This window comes from Equus asinus, chromosome 21 (genome assembly GCF_041296235.1).
Source record: "Equus asinus isolate D_3611 breed Donkey chromosome 21, EquAss-T2T_v2, whole genome shotgun sequence".
NCBI lineage: Eukaryota > Metazoa > Chordata > Mammalia > Perissodactyla > Equidae > Equus > Equus asinus.
The window spans coordinates 12772302-12778068 of record NC_091810.1 but is presented as its reverse complement, the minus strand read 5'-3'; positions in this window follow the sequence as shown (position 1 = coordinate 12778068).

The following is a 5767-nucleotide window of genomic DNA, read 5'->3' as shown; positions in this document are numbered from 1 at the left end:
TGTTCCATAGTTGATTGGTTTTGTTTTGTTCTGAAGCCTAGGATATTCTTTCAGCCTGTAAGCCCCTTGTTTTATGCCCTTCTAATCCCTAGTGTTTGGGTATTTTGCAAGTATGTGTGTGTGTTTTAAAGTGTGTGTGACCAAATGAGAATAAAGCAGGGACCGTGAACATTTGTTCTGTTGAAAATCTTTCATAACTTATTTCTTAATTTTGGGGTACTTTAGTACTTTTATCCAGTGCTTTTTATCCATTAAATAATGGATTTGCTCCTCAGAGCAAGTTTGCATGGCAAGTGTTGGTTACAATTTACATATTAGAACACTGAGGCCACAAAGGTAAAGTGGCCTATGTAAGGTCGCAGAACAGAGTGGTGAAGTGAGGGCCCTGTTCTTGTATTTTTTGATTACCTGTGTCACATGCTCTACTGGGCATTAAGGAAACGATGAGTGAAGCAGAGATGGCACTTAGGGAGGACGGATAGTCAAATGATGAAACACAAATTTATAATCACAAACTGTGACAAAACCCTGTGAGGACAAGGGACAGGGTCCTCAGATGATATATACTAGAGAGTAGTGGACATACTCCAGATGGGGTTGGGAACTGGGGAAAGTTCCCCTAAGGAAGTGACTTTTGAGTTGAACTCTAGGAGTTAGACAGATGGCAGGGGGTGGTGGGGTGGACAGTGTTCCAGGCAGAGAGCATAGCATGTGCAGAGGCCCTGGGACAGGCCAGGGCTTGAGGACCTGAAGGGAATCTAGAGGGTAAGATAGAGAGTGTATGGCATAGGGCTGCAGAGGTGGAAGAGCCCAGAACAAGATAGGGCTTTGTAGGTCTGTCAAGACTTTTGGCTTTACCTAAAATCGAGGGAAGACCAACCACTGTTTGAAGGCCATGTTCGATTTGTATTTTGGCTGAGAACAAACTGAAGGCCGTAAGTGGGTGTGGGAGAAAACCTAAGAGCCTATTGTGGTAATCCAGGCAAAAGATGAAGGCTTGGACAAGGGTGGTGATGTACTGACATGGATGGAACTGAGAGATTTAGGTAGGGAATTGACTACTCAACGAGTGCCACGCTTTCTCCTTCTCTTTCCTCTCTGCCTCATCTTCACCTGGTTAATTCCTGCTCGTCCTGGTAACAGCCTAAGGTTACTGTCTCGGGAGCCTTCCATGATCTGGGGGATCATATTATGCCCTCTTAGTCTACTCCGTACCTCTCCTCCACATCATATTGCACAGTTGGAATGTATGTGATTACTGGACTTGCTCTGATAGCGCAGAGGTTTTGTCTGATACGCTCACCCTTAGTTATCAGCTAGATGGGCAGATGAGTGTGTGACACACGGTAGGTGGGTTACTGAATGAATGAGCGGCTTAACTATTGCTGGGGTGGGTTGAAGGATGGTTGTATCATTCATTTAATATGGGGAAGTCTGTATATGACCAGTTTTGAAGAAGATGACTTCTATTTCAGACATAGTAAGGTAAGTGTGCCTCAGACATCCAAGTGGGAATGTCTATGGGCTGTTGGATATTCAGGCCTGGAGTTCAAAGGAGAGGTCTTGCGTGGAAATGATAAAATGTGGCGTTCAGCATGAAAATAGCTGTGGAAATGGCAAGATGGAGGACGTGGTGGCTTAGGGTGCCTGTGACTCAGAACTATTAGGACTTCAAAGTACTGTGGCCACTTGGAGCACAACACTGCACACACATTGAGAAGTGGCTGGTGAGGTTAGAGATCAGGACCGTGTGGTGTTATGGAAGCCAAGTGAATGTTTCAAGGAGGAGCAATCAGCAAGTGCTGCTGAGAGGTCAAGCAAGAGGAAGACTGAATGTCTGTGGGTTTTAGGAGCTGGTCGTTGAAGTCCTTGTTCAGTGACTTTAGAACTGTTGGTGGGGTGGTGGGAATGGGAGCTGGACTGAGGTGAGACTTCTTCAAAGATTGACAGTGCATTTCAGGGACAGGCTGTGAAAGGGCTGAGTGAGGGCTGGCAACAGGAGGATATGCAGCTGAAGGTTTTAAGATAGAGATTCGAGTGTGTTCACTGCCACTGGGAAGTGTCCAGTGGAAAACAGGAGGCTGAATACAGACGAGAGGAAATTATTGTGGACAGTGTGAGGCTTTTTAGGCAGTGGGAAGATGTGGGGTCCAAAAGACAGTGGAAGGAGGGGACTTCCGTATGGAGAACATCTGTTCAAGAGTGGGGCTTGCAGTCAGAAGGCCTACATAGAAATCCCAATCCGGCCACTCACTGTGACCTTAGGCAAGACTCAGGCATCAGTTTCCTCATTTGTAAAATGGAGCAGTCTTATCTGCTGTAAGGATCACATGAGGTAATGAATGTGAAGTGGCATATGGCACCTGCTTGTTAAGCATTAGCGATTGTTTCCATTCCACCTCGCTTCATCTCTTTCCATTCTGGCCTGAGCTTGGGTCCTTGGGGGCATGCAGTCCTCAAGGAAACCGAGGAGGCTGCACTTGATCAGTGTTCACAGCGGCGCTCTCGTGGGTGTGGCCCCACACATGCCCGGCCTCTGGCCCCCAGCTGGGCCCCAGCTGCGCCTGCCCCAGCTCCCTAGGATTGCTCCATTACTTGCCCAGCAGCCCCTAGCAACGCTCAGCGGCCGCCCCTCTCCTGTGTCTCCAGCGCAGCCTCCGCGCTAAGGAAGCCCCAGGTGCAGCTGTGCGCTTCAGGGCGAGCGTCCTGGTTACCCTGGGCACCTACCACCTTGGGACGTTTGGCCAGTGTCTTCACCAACCCTCCCCACCCTTTACATTCGGTTAAATCTCTTCTTACTTTCTGGAGCAGGAAAAGAAAGAAAACTTGGCAGAAACCGAGGTTTCATGTAGACGTATGCCCTCTGCTGGGCTGGCGGGCCGCTCGCAGGCCCGGGGAGGGAGTTGCGCTTGCGCCTTCGTGTCTCTGCTAAACCTGTGGATGCGTCGCTGGGGGCGCCAGGAAGTAAGGCCGAATGCGCAGGCGCAGAGGGTCGGCTGGGCAGGAAAAGCAGCGCACGCAGGCGCGGGGCTGCGCCCATCTTAAAGGCAGGGTGGCTGGGACGTTCCCCAAAGCCAGTGTTCTGGCCGTGGCGCCATCTAGGGGCGTGGGTCCGAGAGCAGCCGCCCCAGGCCTAGGCTAGAACTGGGTCTGGGGTCGGCGCCCGAGCCCGGCCGTGGCTCTGTAGACGGGCGATGGGGACTTGGGCTCCCAGATGCCCTGTGGGGGCCGCGGCGCCAGCTGGGCCGGCTAGAGCCTGTGGCTCACCAGCATCCTGGGCTGGGGTCACGGGTGAGGCATCCTGCGCCCGTCCTCCCCTGGCCTCTTCGAATCCCCCGTAGCGTCTTAGGCCATGGGCAACCCCATGCCTCCCTGGTCCTCGATTTCTGCAGTGACAAACAGGGCCTTAGTTTAACCCTTGTAGATTCGGGGGGGCAGGGGGGTGGGCTGGGGGACAGTGGCCCAGGCTTGGCCTCCTTGGCGCAGCATCAGGCGCCCCAGATACCTGACACGTCTCATTTGATCTCAGATTCAGCCTGCCCTTTCTGTGGCCCCCCATGGTGGGCGGAGAGGGGGCTCCCCGGGGCCTCCCTGCCCCTGTTCGGACCCCTAGGCCAACCCCGTCCGTCCAGCCCTGGCCAAGACATCTGACCCCAGTGGTCTGGCCCCGGCCTCCTCCAGGACCAAAGCTTTGAGTTGCCCCTACAGCCACAGGTGGTCGAGCGGCAGGCCCCCAGCCCCGGGCGGCGGGCTCCAGCCCGGCCCCTGGCTCAGAGTGGGGAGAACACGGCTGAAGAAGAAGGGCTGGGTGTCACTTTTCCTCCTCCATTTGTCTTGGAGGCTGACACGGGAGAAAACCCCAAAGGACTGAGTGCGCCCTCACAGTTTCACCACAAGTATCCTGACCGGGCGTCTGGTGCCGAGCTGATAGTGCAGGCCCCGGGCCGCAGCCCCGCCGGAAACCGCGCTGCCAGCGGTTGGGGGCCGCAGGCCCAGACAGGAAACGCCCCCAGGCGTACTGCCGGGCCCATGGCCTCGTCACAGGCCTGCTGCCTTGGACCAGGCCCGGCGCCATTTTGAAGCTGGGCTGGGCTCTCGCCCTCTGCCCTGAGATCTGGAGACTGGTCTGTCACCTGACTGGTCAGGCTTGGGAGGCGACATGGAGGGAAGAGGGAACCTCCAGACTGGGCTACACCTGAACCACAGCCTCTTCCTACCATGGCCAATCCCTCCATGGTGCCTCCAACCCAGCCCTTTAAATTCTCAGCTTCCATCAGGCTGCTGGCTCCGTGTTTACCGTGACAGGCTGAGAACTGAACGCAGGGAACTCAGAAGTGAACAAAATAGTGGTAGTATTGGGCATCGTGAAAAGCCCACAGAATAGGGGCCATCGTCAAGAGGAGTAATCACAGGGTCTGAAGGATTTGCATGTGGGGATGATAGGAAGGAGGACCCGGGTTCCAGCCCCCATTTTTGACTTCCATTCAGGAAATGGAATCCAGAAAGATTCGTTTTGGGTTTTTTTTCTGCCTTTTCTCCCAAAATCCCCCCAGTACATAATTGTATATTTTAGTTGTGGGTCCTTAGTTGTGGCCTGGGGGATGCCGCCTCAGCATGGCCTGGTGAGCGGTGCTGGGTCGGCACCCAGGATCCGAACTGGCGAAACCCCAGGCCCCTGAAGCAGAGTGTGCGAACTTAACCACTCGACCACAGGGTGGCCAGGAAAGATTCGTTTTGCCGTGAGAAAGACAGGAGCCCATTCAAATGCTGATGGGAAGAAAAGAGGTCACAGGGAGGGAAAGATCGCAGGTCCAGGAGAGAAGGGGCCAGTAGAGAGAGGGAGTCCCGAAGAACAAGATTGGATGGGATGGTGGGCTGAAGGAGGAGATCTCAAGGGAGAGCTCTGAGCCAGTGGTGCCTTCCACCGGCACTGGGAAGGAAACTGCAGAAGCCAGTTCAAGCTTCACCTCCTGGGCAGCCTTCCCTAGTCCCTGGGAGGCCCCTGCCTTACACCGTTTGGCACTGTGCTCTCTGAAGTGCAGTGGACTGCTTGCCTCCCTGGACTGGAGCTCACCCTCAGCAGAGTTAAAGAGGCAGCACGTCAACGCCTGTGATTAACAATATCTTTACTGTGTGTCAGGCACTGTGCCTAAAAGTCACCAGGGATACGGTAAGTAGGACAATGTCTTGTGTGGCTTTTAGAAAGACAAGAAACTAGAAATAAATCATTGCAGGTGGTGATGAATGCCATGAAGGAGGAAGCCAGGAGCTGGGGAGGGCATCATAGCAGAGTGTTGGCTGTAAGGCTGAGTGAATGTCCTAAGTCCTCCTGGTCTCTTCCCCACCTGGTCTCTTCCCCACCCCACCCCTGGTACCCTGGTACCAGGCCCTGGTTCTGGCAGGACCTCCTACCTCCAAGTCAGGTTTCATGGCACACCTTCCGTCCAGGGTGGCCCCCACTCCTCAGCTCCCAGCTCCCTCTCCTCGAGGCCTGCGTCCTGGCACCCTTGCGGTCCTGGCCCTCATTGTCTAGTCCAGCCCCTGCCCCCTGCCTTTGCATCAGGGCATGGTCATACCCATGCCAGGCTCCTGACGGGGTGTGCGACTCACTCGAGACTTGGGGCTTATTGTTTCTCTCCTCTGAGCCTGACATTGCTCACCTGGAGACTGAGGACCGTACAATATGAGGCCTGGAAGGACTGAGTGATGTGATGTAAGTAAAGCCCTCCCACGGTGCTGGCTCGAGAAATGGCATCTTTTCCCTCAA